The sequence below is a fragment of the Olea europaea genome, unplaced genomic scaffold, assembly GCF_002742605.1.
Source record: "Olea europaea var. sylvestris unplaced genomic scaffold, O_europaea_v1 scaffold703, whole genome shotgun sequence".
Lineage (NCBI taxonomy): Eukaryota > Viridiplantae > Streptophyta > Magnoliopsida > Lamiales > Oleaceae > Olea > Olea europaea.
Window position 1 is genome coordinate 228,266 of NW_019265425.1, and position 16,319 is coordinate 244,584.

General features: G+C 39.3%; 1 pseudogene; it reads left to right on the top strand.

Moving 5' to 3' along the window:
- LOC111390664 overlaps positions 1-16,319 on the top strand; it is a 75,470-nt pseudogene that overhangs the window by 24,316 nt on the left and 34,835 nt on the right.

A 16,319-nucleotide genomic window follows, 5' to 3' on the forward strand; every position in this document is an offset into this window, starting at 1 on the left:
ATATACAAGGGCGGAGCCAGGAATATACGCTGCGGGGGGCTATGGTGCTCGAATTCGGCTACAGGGGGCATTTTTAAAAAAAAAAAAAAAAAAAAAAAAATCCAGCAAAACATCGAGCCTGCCCGGCTCGACTCAGAAAGGATCGAGCCGAAAGCTCAGGTCGTGCCTGTTTTTTTTGGCCGAGTGGCTCGAGCCCGGAAAAAGGCTTGATCATTTTACTCGAGCCGAGCTCAAGCCGGCTCTATTCAGCTCGTTGACATCACTACACCTATGCAATCGATTGTCATTTGTATCTTTCACCAATGCATATTTGGTAGGTGATGTAAATTAATTACAATAATAAGCAATGAAATTTCGGTTGATAAAGGTAATAGTTCTTTATTAACTGATGTCTGCCTAATATAGTCGTCTAACATTTTATCTTTGACCTACGCATATTCCTTAGGTGACATAAATTAACTACGGTAATGGGCAACATAATTTTCATTGTTAAAGGTGATAGTTATTTATCAACAAATATTTCGTGCCTATTGCAATCATTTAATATTTGTATCTTTCATCTATGCATATTCGGTAGGGGACGTAAATTAATTTTTTTGGGAAAAAAAAATTCAAACTTTCGCCTAAATTAATTCATATTTTCTACGAAAATTCATTGTTGATTTTAATTAATTTTAATAAATAAAAAAATTAACCATTCGCCTCCCAAAAAATTAATAGTTAAAGGATAATCAATTTTTTCAACAAAATTTTAAACGTAATTGATATTCCGTAGGTGAAGAATAATTTACATTACTGAGGGAAAATCTGTTGCTGATATTGATCAACTTTAATAACTATTTTTTTTAGACAAAAAATTCACCTACCCAAAATTCGTAGTTGAAAAATGATCAATTTTTCAAAAAAAGCTGCAATGTTTTCGCCAATGATTATTCTTTAGGTGAAGAGTAATTTACGTATGGAAAATTTATTGCTGATATTAATCAACATATATATGACTAAAAATGACAACAAATTGGGGACGAACACATGGAGGCCCTTCCTATTCCTCATCTCATCGAGATTTTATGAAACACGGGACAAGGATAAAATATCTCCGTTTAATCGCCTTTTAATTAATCAATTTTAACATTTTCTTTTATCTTTAATATAATATTTACATTAAAAATATAAAAAAAATATGCTAAAAAAATAAAAATGGGGATAGAATCGAGAAATTTCAGTTGGGGATCATGTTTCACGTTCCTACGGTGAATACTTAATACGACGGGACGGGTGATGCGAATTGTTTGCTATCCCTCAATATGAATTATTAAAATTCAAAGTTCATACCAATTTCTATTTCACTATTAAGAATTTAATAATAAAAATTGTAATATACAGTATTTAATTTTTTTATTAATTTTTAAATTGAAAGATAAATAACATAAGAGAAGATATTAATATACATCAACAACCAAAAATTCATAGGTGAAACCCTTTTAAAATTTTCAATTCCCTCGTAATTTTCTTTGGCCTCTCAATAAACTCTTACCATAATTTAGAAAACTCATCCTCCACCAAACCCTTCCCTCACAAGTCTCAAAATTGTTTCAGTCCTTAACAATTGACTGTACAGAGCCTCTATGAGATTCCAACTCAATCTCGCTGATTGAGGAATTTGTCGCAAATCCGCTTCAATGCAGGCACAAATTCTTGGTGAGATTTTTTTCCATATATTTCACCTTTTCACTAAAAAACATAGCTTCAGGCACAGATTTTCAGTTCCTGAAACCACAATATCCATTGCTATTACTCTTTATCAACGGAATATTAGCAATCACAAATCCGTTCTTAGTTTGGGGGTCAGTCAAAGTTATCAACAAAATTTCCGTTAGTAAAAATCTTAATCATTACCAATAGACTTTCCTTTTGCTAAACGTCTACCATTAAAATTGGTAAAAATCAGTGTTGTAAATAGCCACGTAAGTGGGAGGCGTGGTAAAAAAAATTATTTATTTATTTATTTTTATTATTTACAATTATTTAAATAATTATAATTTTTTAACTTTTAGCTAATTGAGTTGAAAGGCTCAAAAAATTGTTTAACCACTTATTGAACCACAAATTTATAGATGTCAACTCCAAAAACTTTGTTGTGAACTTCTAGTGTGGGATAAGAATTCCTTTGAAATTGATTAATATTAACAACGGCAATTCCGTCGGTAATATGAACTACTTTTTATTCACGGAAAATTCGTAGGTGAAAGGTTGATACAGTTTTAAGAAAAAAAGTTGAATTATGTCACCTACAGAAATGCTATTGGTAAATGGTGCATATATTAAATAATAACATTAGGCAAGAAATATCCGTTTGTAAAGAGCTACCACTTTTACCAACGAAAATTTCGTTTGTGATTTTCATAATTAAAATTTTAATACTGTAACCAACGGATAATATGTTTCTAATTACTGTTGGTAATTATCCGTAGGTGAAAAGCTGGTTTTTAGTAGCGTTTTTGATTGTTCTTCTTCATTTCCTCTCTTCTCGCTTTTTCATTCTATTTTTCCGCAATTACAACTTCGGGTAAGTTAGTATCATTGTGGCGATGTGCTTTTCTTGTGTTTGATTTTGTTTTCCATTTTAAGTTTTTATGGGTTTTTGATTTCTCTATTGTTGCTTGCTTCGTTGTCATTTTTTGGAAGATAGGGTTTTTGGGAAAGTTGTTGTTTGGAAGAGGAAAACACGTTCCATTCAATTTTTGTGGAAAGAAGGTGTAAATAATTAGTGGCCACTTGTCAATTATTACCGGTGTTAGCGGCCACGTAGGATTTTTATCTGCCATGCGAAGATTTTTGTCTACTTAAATGGATGGAAGTGAAATGGGTGATGGATGTGTAATTTTTTTCAAAAGTATGAGAGCATTCGATAACCATTTATTTTTGGGTGAGCAAGTAGTAACTGAACCCAAATATTGATGATGGATAATTTAATTAACTCGTAAATGTGTCTCTACTCTTACAGTTAAAACTTTAATGAGAATATATATCTTAGAATATTATATCTCATTTTAAGTCTATAGTTATTTCAATACAAAAAACGTACACATGACGTGAGACTCTTTGGTAAAAATATAATTTAGCTTGTATAGCAAAGAATATATTAAATTTAAATAAATATGTTACTTCTCTGATATCTTAAGTTCTAGAAACGGCTATTTAACATCTTTTATTATTAATATAATTCAAGATTAATGTAGTCAACATAAAATTTAAATAAATAAGTTTGTCCTAAAGACGGTTGAATGAATTTGAGCTCAAATATCATCACCAACTACATATAAAGTTCTATTGGTGTGTTATGTCTTTAATTAAAGAATAAAATTTCTGAAAAATGAATAATTAATATTTGAAGCTTTCTAAACGATGTAGTTGAAGAAAGTAAAGAGGAATAACCCTCTTTGTTTAGGTCTCAAATGCTTTAATTCTAGAGAAAAAGGGAGAAGGACGATCAGACTTTGAGGATTTGATCACCTAGTTATTGGTGTAGAGAGTGGAGCTGGACAAAACTCCCAATCTAAACTGAATTGTGCAATTCTTCTTAAGTGGAATATCCGAACGGGTATCTGAATCGAAAATCGATGGGTTCGATTCGATTTTCGATTCTAAATCAATAACCTAATCTCCCTAATTTTTTAATTAATTTATTTTAAATAAGCCAAATTATTTTACTTTTCTAAATAAATTTGCTAACTAGTTAATTTAACTCAAAATCAAAAATATGATTTCCATATTTCTAATTTTCAATTCAAAGTCAATTTAATCAAATTGACCTAAGTTATATCCAAATCTGTTACTCTACCGTAGTGTCGTTTCTACCGTTTTAGAGAAATCGAATTGAAACTCGACAACGCGTCTCTTAATTATTGTGAGCTCACTATCTTCCTCTTCCTGTGATTTTAACAATTAAATCTATGAAAAACTAAGTAAAGAGAGATGCAAAAAACACATAAGATTGGACTAAATTATTTTGTAAGAGTTAATATTGAACATATCATTAGGTGAATTAATGTAACTTTGTAAATATTAAAAAAACTTATTATAATAAGGAACCTGGGAACCGAACTGAGCGGAATGGAATCGAACCCGAACGGTTCCATAATTAAATTTGGACCTGACAGTTCCACTGATTAAATACCCAAAAATTTCAGGTCCAATTCAATTCTCTTTAGAACTGAATCGAATTGGACCATGTTCAGTCCTGTATAGAGAGATAAACATGAACAAGAGCAGCCACTATTCAAAGTTTAGGTCTGCGAGTAGACAAAATGGTGAGTTGTCAATAATTACGTTTAAAAATCTCAAATAAATATTAAAGGCCGGTTCGGTAGAGATTTTGAGAATTGATTTTTTGATCATTAGAAATAAAACTAGATCTCATTTATGAGTGAAGAAGTAAAAAATAACGGTTGAAGTAGTAAAATAATAGGCAAAAAATTAATTTTTAAGGTAAAAAATTGCTCCCAAACGGGGGATAATTAAGAAACCACTTGCATTGAAAACATTAGCTACTTATGGCTTGTTCAATAGTAATTTTGAAAATTGATTTCTTGACTGTTAGAAAAAAAAGTAGGTCCTACCTGTGAAAGAATAAGTAAAAAAATGACGATTTAAATAGTGAAATAACAGTCAAAAAATTGATTTTTTGGATTGAAAAATTAATACCAAACATGCACTTTCTATTTTCATATTTTACGCAGCTACGGTTATCAAGATCATGGGTTTAATCTTTACACACAAGTTACTCACACAACAATTTTGTTCTACAAAAACATTATTACTTTATATTAATTAAATATTTATTATATCACACAAAATTATTAGCAAACTTATTTAATTTGAAGGGAAAAAGAGATATAATAAAACCGACACTCAAACATTGATTTTTCTAATCGATGTTGAACAATTAACAAACCAATACATCAAAATGCAGCCATCATATTTATCAAATGATAGAAAATAATACATTTTGGTTCTTGAACCAGTTCATTTCACGTTAATTTATCAATTCGATTCCAAATACAATACTTTTTATTTTATTTTTATTTTTGAAACATTATTTATTAAATCAATAAATAATATTTTATGTTAATGATCAATTACAAAATACACGTGACTCAATATTATTGTACTTAGTGGCAAAATAAGGCATTCTAAAGATGACAAAGCCTCCAGGACGAGTAATCCAAGTTTTGGTTCATAAACTAGGCAAAACAAAGATTTAAATGCCTATGAAAGTCAAAGTTCACATTGTCCGATCCTAGTTGGATAGTTTTACTGATAAACTGTTCGTCAAAGATTGTTGGATTAAACCTCGTTTCAAGGAATTGGGGACAGAAAAAAGAGGACATTAAATCTGTTGTAACTTAAATTTAAATAAAGTTTTAACCTTTCAATATTTAATCAATTTAATTTTCTATTTTTATTTATTTGATAATCACTTTTAACACAATTAAAACATCATAATTCACGTTATAACCTCTATTTTAATGACTTAATTGTGGGGGTTGATTTTCACCTATAAAATGTGGTTACATCTCATTGGAAAGGAGCATTAGAATACAATAATTTGGAAGGAAAATATTCTATATAATTTATATTATATTCTTATATTTTGGCAACTAAATGAGAGGCTCTTTCACTTATTTCCATATGGTCCTGCCCGTGGAAAGAGAGTCACATGGATTTTATCCCGGAGTCGTGTAGTGCCGAAAGAACCCGCATGAATGGGAAGCAACACGAATTTAGGACAGTGTCCTCGACGTGACTCTCAAGGCTTGCTTTCTAAATCTCTTCTCTATTTTATGTTATATTATTCTTGAATTGTATTTGTTATTTTATTGTGTTAATTAATAATATATCTACACACAAATCATCCAATTTTCCAACAATCTAAAGTCGTGTTGGTGATTTGTGTGTAGACAATTATTGATAGGTGATACTACCAAAAATTGTACCTGCCCCGAGGATAATGACTGAAGATGACACGAACAAAGCCTTCCAAATACCTGAAACAAAGGCAACGAGGTGTGTGCTCGTTGTCCCTCCGATATTTAAGTCAGAAAAGGGATTGAAAGATGAATATATGCTGGATATTGTGTGTGTAGAACGTACCTGAATAATGGACCTGGGTCCTGTGTTTATAGTGGTAGGTAGTGCACTCCTAGTAGGATTGAATAAGTTGGACGTTCTTATCTTAATAGAGTCCTGCCTAAGAAAAGTATACTATTTGTAATATAATTGCATGACCAATGATACTATTGTTGACATAGAGTTCTTGTGGACGTAGAAGTCCTGGGTGGAGATGTTTGAATCACATTGAAATCCTCAGAAGGTAAGACTTGATACACAGGCTCAGGTGAATTGGCTGGAGGGATAGTGCTCGAGTACTTACCCTCGAGGACTTATGAGCCTAGGAGATAGAGTAGAGTCCTCGGGATAAACAACCCGATGACCATGAAACCCCGAGGACTATACCTCAATTGAATTATAAGATTAAAGTGTCCTCGAGATATGAGTCGTCAAGACATGTCAGTCCTCGAGTATACAACTTGGCAATATCACTAGTCCCCACGCACTCCTCTGTAGAGCTCGCGCTCGATGGAGGGGTGCGCTTGGATGTACGCCACGTGTTGCATCTTGAACGGCTCAAGATAGCGATCTTTGGCCTTCCGTATTCCCTCTCTATAAATACCCTCATTTACCTTTCACTTTTTACTTTTACTCACTGTGAAAAACCTCTCTACAAGCTTGTGCTCGAGGAAAGTCATCCTAATCTAGGCGTCGGGAATTATTCAGGTAAGACTTCGAGACTTTAGTTATTTTCCTAGGACTATTTAAGTTATGTCGAGTAGTGAGAGTAGTGGTCATTCTGAGAGCTCGAGGGGTAATGAGGGTTCAGGAAGGGTGTTAATACCATTAGCTATTCCTATCGACACCAGACCTAGGTCCCCAGGTGATGTTGTCTTGGAGTACCCTGACGAGGTTTGTACCTTGAAGGAGCACCTTTGCAATAGCTGCGGCTAGGGAACATGGGTTAATGCCACTGTGACATTAGATGTCCAGACCCCGAGGATAGGATGGTAAGGGCTTGAAAAGGGGAGTTCATTATTTTTAGGGAGACTCTTAAGGCTGGGTTCAGGTGGCCATTGCATCCTTTCTTTACTGCATTACTGGTCGAGCATTCCATGTGTCCTGGGCAATTAGTGCCCAACGCCTGGAGAATGGTAGTATACTTCTTCATTGCTTGTAGGTATTTAGGCATCGTCCCCTGTGTCGACCTTCGCAAGTTGGTCTTTGAGCTCAAGAAACACCCTAGATATACTTGCTCTGGGTACCTCTCGGCCATAGGAGGGTTCAGGGTCTCGAGGATGTCTAGTTCTTTGAAGGGGTGGAGGGTGGGTTGGTTCTATGTTATAGCTCGAGACCTTAACTTTCCTTTCTAGCCCGAGTGGGGAATCCCCCGAGAAGTTTTGTGAGGGTGAAGTATATCCAGATCATTTGGAGCGAGATAGGAGGATGCTGGTAAAGCTGTGCCCTCTGTTCTCGAGCATGAAAGAGATCAGGGAAGAGGTGATAGATCTGGCAGACGTTAGAGGCGTCGAGGGTAGGGTTTACCTCTACCATCCATGTTCTTTTGGAATATCTCGAGCTTATGCTCGTTCTAATGTGTTGTTCTTTCTCTTCAGGAATGTCTTTTGATCCTCGAGCATTGCGTAACTTCGTTAACTCTAGGGCCAGTGCCCAGCCTCAGGGCTAGCCCTAGGCGAAGAAGAAATGCAAGAAGAGGCCTCGAGGACCCCAATTTGACCACATGGCGAGGGGTCCTGGTGAAACATCATGACCTCAACCAGAGCCACCGAGCCCAAGATTCCAGCAAAGCCAAAGGTCTCCAACTCCCAAGGTCACTCCTCGAGCTCCCTCTAAAGTCGTCGATCTCGAGGATGACATTACTCCTATGGTGGCTTCGATTACTGAGGAGTTTGAAAGATGCCACCTGGTCCCGAGCCTGGTCACAAAATATTGGGAGGATGTTGAGCTTAATGAGGGCGTCAAAGCCCTCGAGCTCTTTACAATGAAGGTTATCCTCGATACTTTTACTTTTCATTCTTTTGTTTCCTGTGCGTGATGCTCAAGGTTTATTGCTTGCAGGTTTTGAGTGTTGCTCGAGGAGCCACCCAACGAGGTCTTGGGGAGTCCAAGATAATTGCTGATATCACAGAGTCCTCGAGAAGTAAAGACACGAGGATTGTTGAGCTCGAGGCTGAGCACGAGGCTTGGCTGAAGGAGCGCGAGGATATCCTTAGGGAAAACAAGAATTTGAGGAACGAGGTTGGGGCTGCGAAGGATGAGGCCAAGGAGGCTAAGCTCGAATTGGTGCGAAAGACCAAGGAGTTCGAGGACAAGATGGCAGAGGTTAAAGAGCGAGCTTGGGAAGAGTTTAAGACGTCTGAGGACTGCGACAGGATCAAGGGCGAGTACGCCTCGGGTGCCTACCTCCATCCTTTTAAGGAGGCTCGAGCTTTTCTTCGAGCAAGGTTGTCCAACGTTATCCCTAAGGACCTGAAGACAATACCCTCCATTGCCGATATTCTTGAGCTCTCAGAGTCTGATGATGGGGGAGCGAATGAGGACGACGATGGCATGGAGGGGGGGAGAGGCTGAGGATGCAGATGATGAGATCGACATTACAAACCTCGATCCCCCATTGGGGCATATAGGCTAGGGAGATCCCTTCCCGATCCTTGTGCTCTGTATTTCTTTTTGAAACACTTTTTTGAAATGTAATCAAGTGTTTTTCTCGAGGTTAATAGTAAATGATAGCTCGATCTTGATCACAATTCTCGAACATTTGTTTTAAGACTTAGTAAATAATGATTCATTAATAATCTCGACGCCTAAATGAAGTTTTAACCTCGACGCCTAAGATATTATATCTGACGACAAAGTTTCATTTATGTCATGCTCGACCAATAGGATTATCTCGAGGACTAAATTTCATAGTCATTTTTTAAAATTATGCACTGAGCTCGAGCATAGTACATGTTTATCTCGAGGATTCAATTTCACAATCATTTTTGAAATTATGCACTTAGCTCGAGCATTGTACATGTTTATCTCGAGGACTCAATTTCACAAAATCATTTTTGAAATTATGCGCTGAGCTCGAGCATAGTACTTGTTTATCTTGAGGACTCAATTTCACAAAATCATTTTTGAAATTAGGCATTGAGCTCGAGCCTAGTAAATCTCGAGGACTTAATTTCGTAAAATCATTTTTCGCATTGAGCTCGAGCATAGTAAATCTCGAGGACTTAATTTCGTAAAATGTTCTAAGGTAGTAACTCGATCAAGTCATTCTTTAATAGGGGGATTAGCTCAAGGACTAATCATAATGTATGGTACTGACCTATAGCGTGATTCCCGAGGACAATGATGGCCTTTTTATAAGATCTGACATATCATTATTTGGGCACTGTGTGCTTGGGAAGGTTACCTGTATCGTTTGCCTTGGTAACAGTTTCTATGTGTTTGCTCGTGGTATGATTTTTTGCTTGCACAGGGGCAAGACTTTTTTGATTGCTTGCGCCGGGCAAGGCTTTTTGATTGCTTACGCGGGCAAGACTTTAGTGGCTTGCGCGGGGCAAGGCTTTTTGGTCGCTTGCGCAGGGCAAGACTTTTTGATTGCTTGGGCGGGGCAAGGCTTTAGTTGCTTGCGCGGGGCAAGACTTTTTAATTGCTTGTGCAGGGCAAGCTTGAGTTGCTTGCGCGGGGAAAGGCTTTTTGATTATGTACACGGGGCAAGGCTTGAGTTGCTTGCACGGGGCAAGGCTTTTTGATTGCTTGCACGGGGCAAGACTTTAGTCGCTTGTCCGGGACAAAGCTTTTTGTAGCTAGATCATATTTTGATAAATAGCTTTATCATACTTTAAAAATAGACTTGGCACGCAGGCCTGAAAACTAAAAATGTAAACCTTAACACGCAGGCTTGACTATTGAAAAATGGAAGAACAGGTTATTTGTAATATACTTTTAGATTCTCGGCGTTCCATGGTCTTGGAAGTGGTCTTCCTGATGCATCCCTTAAACTGTATGCATCTCCTTGGAGCTGTCGTATAACTTCGAAGGGCCTTTCCCAAACTGGTCCTAGCTTGCCCGAGGCATAACCCGCTGTTTCGGCCCTTCTTAACACAAAGTCTACGGCTCTGAATATTCGTATCTTTACTTTTTTATTGAAGTACTTTGCTGTTTTATCTTGGTAAGAGGCCACTCTTAAAGTTGCCTGATCCCGAACTTCTTCCAAGAGGTCGAGGTGTTCAGTGGTGTCTCCTGTGTCTTCAGGCTCAAGCCTTCTCTGGCTGGGCAACCTAACTTCAACAGGGATGGTGGCCTCAATACCGAAAGCTAACATGAAGGGGGCTTCCCCCGTAGTGGTTCTGTGGGACGTTTTATATGTACAAAGTATGGAAGGTAACTCATCAGACCAGGAACCTCTTGCATCTCCGATCCTTGTACGGAGGTCTTGCAATATAATTCGAATGGTTACTTCGACAAGACCATTACTTTGAGGATAGGAAACTGATGTCAAATGGTGATCGACCCCCAAGTTGGAGCAGAAGTTTTTAAATTGTACATTGTCAAACTGCCTGCCATTATCAGTTATGAGGACTTTTGGTATCCTGAACTTGCATATGATGGACTTCCAAATGAAACTTCTCAACTTAGGCTCTGAAATTGTGGCCAAAGGCTCAGCCTCCACCCACTTAGTGAAATACTCTACAGCCACCGCCACAAACTTCAGTTGTCCCATAGCTATTGGAAAGGGACCACAGATGTCAATTTTCCACTGCTCAAACGGGGCCGTGCAACTAATGCTAGTGAGGTCTTCTGTGGGAGAATGGATGATATTATCGAATCTTTGGCACTTGTCACACTTCTTGACATACTCCCGGGTGTCTTTCTTCATGGTAGGCCAATAGTATCCATACCTTATGAGCTTGAAGGCTAATTCTCGAGCTCCTCGATGGTTCCCGCACACCCATTCATGAACTTCTTCTAGGATCTGGGATGATTCGGAAGGCTTAAGGCATCTGAGGTATGGAAGTGTGAGGCTTCTACGAAAGAGAACTCCCTCAATAATGCAATACCTTGGGGCTTTGGACCGGATGCCTCTTACTGCTCGAGGATCTCCTGAAAGATTGCCATGTTTTATGAAGTCCACTATTGGATCCATCCACGATGGCTCATCATCAATATCCATGATGCCTATGGTCTGATTGATGCTTGGCTCGGTTACAATTCTAACGTGGACTGTCCTGTCAAGTCCATCTATTCCCATGAACACCAATCTTGACAAAGCACTGGCCTTACAATTCTTAGCCCGAGCAATCTTCACAATTTCACACCCCTTGAACTTTCTCTAGACATCATGCACTTTCAAGCAGTATAAGCTCATCTTTTCATCCTTCCTATCGAATGTCCCTTCAATTTGTCCAACCACCAACTGAGAATCACTGTAAATTTTGATATTTTCAAGCTCAAGATTGATGGCGAGTTCCATGGCTATGACGACGACCTCATACTCCGCTTCATTATTGGTCGCTTCAAATTCGAACCTGAGTGCACATTGAATGTTTATGAGCATGTCTGGGCTTATGATTATGACCCCTGCACTTGAGCTCAAGGAGTTTGATGCTCCATCTACGAAAATTTTCCACGTGCCTATGGTTGAGCTCGAGCTACCATCTGGCCCCCGAGGCCTTGGGGTAAGTTCTGCAATGAAGTCAGCTAAGGCCTGAGCTTTGATAGAAGGACGGGGCTTGAATTCTATGTCAAATTCTACAAGTTCAATTGCCTACCTCAGTAGTCTTCCTGAGACGTCCGGTTTCTGAAGAATGTGTTTTAGAGGCTGATTGGTGAGCACTATAATAGGATGTGACTGAAAATATTGACGAAGTTTTCGTGTTGCTACTATCAGTACAAGGGCAAGTTGTTCTGCCAAAGTGTATCTCGTTTCTGCATCAAGTAGGACTTTGCTTACATAATAAATGGGTTGCTGGCCCCTGTTAACCTCTTTTACCAAGACACCACTCACTGCATTCTGAGATACGGCTAAGTACAAATACAGAGTATTTTCAGGCTCGGGTTTGGTGAGGATAGGAGGAGATTCCAATGTCTGCTTGAGCTCTTGAAAAACCTTCTTGCACTCCTCATTCCATTCAAAGCAATGATTACCCCTGAGGGCTTTGAAGAAGGGGAAGCACCTGTCTGCTGCTCGGGACATGAACCTGTTTAAGACGACTACCCTGCCTGTCAACTTTTGAACCTCTTTCTTGGTCCTTGGTGATTCTATTGCTGCCAGAGTCTGAATCTTGTCAGGGTTGGCCTCAATTCCCCGATGAGTGATCATGAAACCCAGAAACTTTCCTGAAGCTACGCCGAATACACACTTCTCTGGGTTGAGCTTCATCTTATATTTTCGTAAGGTGGCGAACACATCCTCAAGGTCGGATATGTGTTCCTCTACCTTCTTACTCTTTACAACCATGTCATCCACATAGGCCTCGATGTTCTTCCCTATCAAATCGGCGAAGACTTTGTTGATGAGCCTCTGATATGTTGCCCCAGTATTTTTCAACACAAATGACATCACCCTATAGCAATATATGGCTGAATCAGCAATGAATGAAGTCTTCTCTTGGTCTTCTTTGGTCATGAGGATTTGATGATACCTTGAGAATGCATCTAAGAAGCTGTACAACTTATGTCCGGATGTGCTATCCACAAGATTATCAATCCTAGATAGCAGGTAGCTGTCCTTTGGGCATGCCTTATTCAGATCTGTGAAGTCAATGCAGACCCTCCATTTACTGCTGGCCTTTTTCACCAGAACAACATTAGAGAGCCAATCGGGGTATTTGACTTCTCTTATGAACCCCGCTCTTTCCAATTTACCGACCTCTTCTTGAATGACCACACGTCTTTCCGGCACAAACTGCCTCTTCCTTTGCTTAACAGGTTTGGCACCTGGGCTGATATTGAGTCTATGGACAGCGACTTCTGGGTCTATCTTGGGCATATCCTCCACCTTCCATGCAAAAATATCGATGTTGCAGGTCAGACAATCGAGGATTTTCTCTCGGAGGTTGGCTTGGAGATCCTGACCAATAATGACGTCTTTCCCGTGATCGATCTCGACCACCTCTAATTTTTCAACGGGGGCCAATCTGTCCCTTGGCTCGAGCTTGAGGTCTGAAAGTTGCATGACGTCTGTACTCATTCCTCGGATGCTAGTAACATAGCACTGTCTGGCAGCCGTTTGATTTCCTCTAACTACTCCGATGCCATGACCTGTGGGGAACTTCATGGCAAGGTGGAAGGTTGATACAATAGCCTGGATTTTGTTTAGTAGGGGTCTTCCCAGAATGATGTTGTAGGCCATTGGGGTGTTAACCACTTGGAATGGCGTGATCTCTGTCACTTGTGTATTACTAGATCCGAATGTTAGTGGGAGCTCGACGATGCCTTCAGGGATAATGACTCCATCACCAAATCCCTGTAGAGGGGTCTTTACTACTTTGAGCTGTTTAGGAGAGATCCCCGTTTCGGCGAAAGCCTCATGCGAGAGTATATTTGTTGCACTCCCATTATCAACTAGAATCTTCTTTACTTCGAAGTTAGCCACAACCGCAGAGACGACCAAGGCATCGTATAAGGATATGATATTCCTTCCAAATCTCTTGCACCAAAAGTGATGTCTTTAACTTCATCATTGGATTTTCTTGGGGTATGAGCATGTTGGCGAGCATACTGTTTTCGCCCACTACTCGTGTCTCCGTCGGATGCTATGCCCCCAACGATAATATTAATGGTTCCGGCAGTGGGTTGAGCACTGCTTCCGGCTCCAGGCTCTTTCCGATTGTCACGGTCATTCCTTGGCCATTTATCATGACCAATGTAATTTTTTAAAAATCCTCTTTTAATGAGAGCTTCGATTTCCCGCTGCAAAGCTTGACAATCTTCCGTGGTATGCCCATGATCCCGATGAAATTCGCAATATTTGGTCCTATCTCTTGTGTCAGGGGGGACTTTATCCTCGAAGGCCACTTTAATTCTTTCATATCCTTAATCGCCATCAAAATATTGGTCTTAGAGGTGTTCAACCGAGTTAAAGATGCTGAGGGTTCCTCATTTCTCCACTTTTCTCGAGGATGCTCATGCCGGGGAACGAGATTATGTTACCTCTTATTTTCGACCTTTTCACGAAGAAGACCCGCTCTCCTTGGATTTAACGTCTCCTCCATATTGATGTACTTTTCAGCTCGGTTAAGGAGCTCGGTTACTGTCTGTGGTGAGGTCTTTGATAAAGACATTTTGAAGACCTCACACCTTATGGCATAGGTAAGGGCAGAAACAACTGGTGTAATGTGGATGTCGGGTGTTTGAAGTCTTTCCTTGTTAAATCTTGTCATAAAACCTCCTAGGGTTTCATTCGGCCCCTAGCGTAGTTGCATAAGGGAGGCTGCGATTTTCCTGATTCACTTGCTACTCGCAAAGAAGGCTGAGAACTTATCAGCCAAATCTGAGAATGAGGCTATGGAGTTGGGCTCCAATGTCGAGAACCAATCCCTAGTAGCATTAGTCAGTGTTTGTGGAAAGGCTTTGCACATAACCTGATCCGGCAACTTGCAAGTTCATGACGTCAGTATATACATTGAGGTGGTTGATGGGGTCGGACGTCCCATCATACTCCTTAATGCGGGGATATTTGAATCTTTCGGGCAAGGGATATGACAATATATCTGGCGTGAATGGAGTGTTAGGGGTGAAACCTGTTGGCCCCCGAGCATTCCGTTGTAGACCAGCTGTAATTTCTTCTTGAATGATTCGGGCAATTTCACCGGAATCCATGGCGACCAACCTCGAGCTCGAGGCCATATTGTGAATACTCGAGGTTCCTACTCCGCCATTTGGGGGGTTCGGTGGTCGTGCTCGAGCATCGACCATAAAATCGCCATGCTCCGCCTGCGTTAGCGACGGATGTGAATTTCTTAGACTTAACAGTTGTGTGAGCGTGGCCACGTGCTGACTGAGCTCTTCAAAGGCTTCGGTTGTGATGACCGCTGACAGAGGTGCGGGCACTCCTGAGGATTCTTCATGAGGAGCCAGTTGATCTTTGGTAGGATGAGGGATGGGAGTGGATGAGCTTGCGGAAGGAAGACCTGATCGTGTGTTAACCATGGTTTTTGGTAGCGTTTCCTACAGACGGCGCCAATAATGCTACCAAAAATTGTACCTGGCGAATCCCGAGGATGATGACTGGAGATGACACGAACAAAGCCTTCCAAATACCTGAAACAAAGGCAATGAGGTGTGTGCTCGTCGCCCCTCCGATGCTTAAGTCAGAAAAGGGATTGAAAGATGAATATATGCTGGATTTTGTGTGTGTAGAGCGTACCTGAATAATGGACCTGGGTCGTGTATTTATAGTGGTAGGTAGTACACTCCTAGTAGGATTGAATAAGTTAGACGTTCTTATCTTAATAGAGTCTTGCCTGAGAGAAGTATACTATTTGTAATATAATTGCATGACCAATGATACTATTGTTGACATAGAGTTCTTGTGGACGTAGGAGTCCTGGGTGGAGATGTTTGAATCACATTGAAATCCTCAGAAGGTAAGACTTGATACACAGGCTCAGGTGAATTGGCTGGAGGGATAGTGCTCGAGTACTTACCCTCGAGGACTTATGAGCCTAGGAGATAGAGTAGCGTCCTCGGGATAAACACCTCGATGACCATGAAACCCGAGGACTATACCTCAATTGAATTATAAGATTAAAGTGTCCTCGAGATACGAGTCGTCTTGACATGTCAGTCCTCGAGTATACAACTTGGCAATATCAATAGGTAAAATCATTCTGTGTGTTTTACTTGCCCACTTAATTATAAAAGACCTACATTCTTTAGCTTATCAGAAGATGCGTGTCCGTTGAAATTGGAAGTCTTGCTAGAGGAAAATAAGGGGGTGTTCTCTTTGTGTTTCAGTTTTGTGTTTTGAGTTTTGAATTTATTTTGAGTTTTGTATTTTGAGTGTTTGTTTTGAAATTGTTGAAAATGCGTTCTTTTTGTTAGTTTCTCAAAACAAAAAATAAATAATTTTTTTTTTAAATTTTGAGAATCACCACAACACCACCTCAAAACACCAAAAAAAAAAAAAATTTAATTTTTTTTTTTTTTTTTAAATTTTGAGAATCACCACACTATCTCCTCAAAAAAAA